Below are 3,324 nucleotides of genomic sequence, written 5' to 3'. Positions count from 1 at the left end.
GGCTCGTTGGTCTAGGGGTATGATTCTCGCTTAGGGTGCGAGAGGTCCCGGGTTCAAATCCCGGACGAGCCCTCCACTTTTGGCTACTTCAGAGTGTTTTTAGGTAAAGGTATGCTTGTTAGGGATTGGTCACATTTTAGGTTTAAAATGCTCTGCCAAAACATACATGCAGAGATAATAAAAAAGGGTAAATGGATGCAAATTCCCTCATATTTCCTCAATTAAGTAGCTGTGTAACAGTGTGACACACACCGAACACACATTTTGTTCCTGCTCTTCATTGAAGCTATTATGTTTACCCTGAATTAAACATTCAAAACCCAGACCCAAGACTATTCTGTCAAAAAAAACACATATTTCCCCAAAATGGAATCTGATAGATATTTTGAAACTTAATTAAATATGAAATAAATGAATGAAATTGAAGAAAATTACATAAACGTCTGTGGGTAGGATCATTGTTTGGCTTCACTACATTGGTTTGTGCTGATGGACCCACCTATTTACCTTTTACAACTACCTGAGGCCGTAAAAAATGTTTTTTAAATATATTATTTTAATTTATATTGCACCCTACATACACAAAATGCAGCTCAAAGTAGGCCTAGTTAAAACAACTATAAATGAGAGAAAAATATTGAAACAACAAAAAACTTTAAAATACATCCAAAAAGATACCTAAAAAGAAGGAAGGTACATAAATACAAACAACAAACAAATGACACAGGTTCTGAAATAATTATTTGATAATGGATTATTCAATCAACAACAATTCTATTCTATAATGAAATTAATCATTTGTTGCTGTTGTAAAATGACTTGGTAAAAAAACAAAAAAAATGTATATAAAGTACTTACAGTTTTTAGGTAAAACTGTATATTTTTCATACTATCAGAGGAAATATTTTAATATATTTATTTTTATACATTTATTTGACAGCTATATTCTTTGCAGATTAAAATGTTCTAATACAAATCACAGGATCTGCCTTTGAAAATAATGCATTGTCATATATTGCATTAACAGCTATATATAAAGCAGTTAAAGTAGGTCACCTTTACCAGCTACAACTTTAAAATCTCCCTTAAACCCTGGATAATATCAATGCAATAGTATAACATGTACACTGATATAACACTATGACAGCTGTTCTTTAAGAATGAGCACTTTAGATGCCTTTGGTACTTTTTGCTGGTAATACTTATGTACTTCTGTACATTGTTATCGTTCCTCTCAATTCCCACCAGAGGGCACAATTCACTAAACTATCTTTTCTATATTCAGCAGACTTCATAGCATGTTGGCACATGGATATAACCTCTGCATAAATCTAACATGCATGCAATGTTAGAAAAAGCACACTGCTTGACACTGGCACAGAGTCACCTCAACAACAACACACTGTATATGGCTGTTCACATTTAGAGTAAACAATAATTGAAAGAAAAGGACATTTTAACAAGCGTCTTGACACTGCATACTTGTGGTAACTGTACAACTTTTTCCGTTTCCAAGGAGCCGTGAGAAGTAGGGAGATTTCCTCAGTTTCTCTTGAAGAGGAGTTATTTATTTTCACATCTTGGCTTAATTATTAAAGGGAAATCATCCCTCGATTCCTAATTTGGTGATACTACTTATCCTGTTCAGGGTCAAGCTGCTGAAGTTTGTCCCAGAATGCACTTTGAGAGAAGTTGGTTGACAGTCGGTGTTTAGGCAAACAAGCATTCAGACGGACAACCGCATTCACATCTAAGATTTACAGTTCCCCTGTCATTTAAGTTTTTTTTTGGGAGGACATCCAAGTCCACACACAGAAAAAGGCCCGGCGGGGTTCAAACCCACAGACTTTTTGTTGAAAGGCGATAATGGAAACCGAGTGAAAACATCTGTGTTTTGACTTTGAAGTCCTTTGAGGTTTACGCAGCCCTTAACCACCACTCCACACCATCCAACACATTCCCACTCTCAACTGAGGTTTGGTCAGCGACCATATGCTTCAAAGTTTGACGCTCTAGGTGCCCCTCTAGCATCATTCTTGGACGTGTAAGGGACGGCATTTCACTTTGCAAAGTGTCTTTTCAAAATAACTTCTGTATCCAAAGGAAAGGTACAGTTTCTACGTGTTACATGCGGGCTGCAGCTTTTGAGTATTCTACCAGTAAATCCATTGATTAATCGGATAAGATATACTTTGGCTTTATTATTAAAGAGCAAAATAGATATACAAAGAAGAAAAAAAAAGAGAGGTCTCAAGTTGCATACGTTACATTTTTCTGTCAAAACTAATCCCATTTAGTGCATTTTATTACATTCTGGGTTTTAAATTAAAAAACATCTGAAATTCAAACAAATCAATAAAAAATATTTTCAAATTACTTTAAAAAAGGTTTAAGTCTTATGGACTCCTCCTTTAAAGGAACTATAACTTAAACTGATAAAACTGTGATGATGTGTTTGAATTCAAAATGCAACAGGCAATATACAACTATCTTAAGTAATAATTGTTTTGGGATTGCTTGTGACAGCCCTAGTGTGTAGCTGCACTTGAAAATATAAATCTGCACACCGTTGATAGATCCTAACACAGTCTCATTTTAAAATAATCCTCCAACATAGGCTTACTTACGCAACAAAAGTACTAGGAAAGATCAAATAAGTTCTTTTGCTACTTAAAATAACTACATTTGTCAGGTTACTGCCGTGAGTTAAGTACTTAAGGTATGTAAAATAAAGTAAGGTAAAATAATTCAAAGTTGACTTGCCACACTGGACACAGACAGCGGTCTCCTGGGTGCAAGTCCTGTGTTTGTGCCTCTCATACAGACGCTAAAGGGTGATGTTTCTTTGTGTGCCTGTCCCAGGGTTTTGCCAAAAACTGATGATAAAATAAGAGAATCTTTCATTAGTCCCACAATGGGGAAATTTGCAGGATTACAGCAGCCGAGTGGATAGTGTAAACAAACAGATAAGAGACATAAGTAGATAGTTCAAAGCAAGTATAATAAATACGTTATCACACAGTAAAAGTATCATGAATAAGTAAAAAAACAACAACAACAATAACAGAAATATGATGTTAATATTGCACAGTGGATTGCACAGATGATAATATTAATGATTCGTTCTTCAGTTGGTTATCCGCTCATGTTGGAAGTGAAGTTTATAAATATTGAACATGTGAAATGTCCAAATTGCAAAGCACTCCTGCCATTTTGTGAAGTATATCGGAATGACAGGACATACAGACAGACAGACAGACAGACAGACAATAGGACGGACAGAGTCCTTGCTTTATAGTTTTGTGTCAGTATGTCAGTTAAGTG

General features: G+C 35.3%; 1 non-coding gene across 1 annotated transcript; it reads left to right on the top strand.

The window, feature by feature from the left end:
- trnap-agg (transfer RNA proline (anticodon AGG)) lies at nucleotides 1-72 on the top strand. Its single transcript has one exon. It is a non-coding gene; the product is annotated as a tRNA-Pro (tRNA).
- Nucleotides 73-3,324: the final 3,252 nt, after the last annotated feature.

The sequence above is a fragment of the Anoplopoma fimbria genome, chromosome 17 (genome assembly GCF_027596085.1).
Source record: "Anoplopoma fimbria isolate UVic2021 breed Golden Eagle Sablefish chromosome 17, Afim_UVic_2022, whole genome shotgun sequence".
NCBI lineage: Eukaryota > Metazoa > Chordata > Actinopteri > Perciformes > Anoplopomatidae > Anoplopoma > Anoplopoma fimbria.
This window is presented reverse-complemented; position numbering and strand designations above follow the sequence as displayed.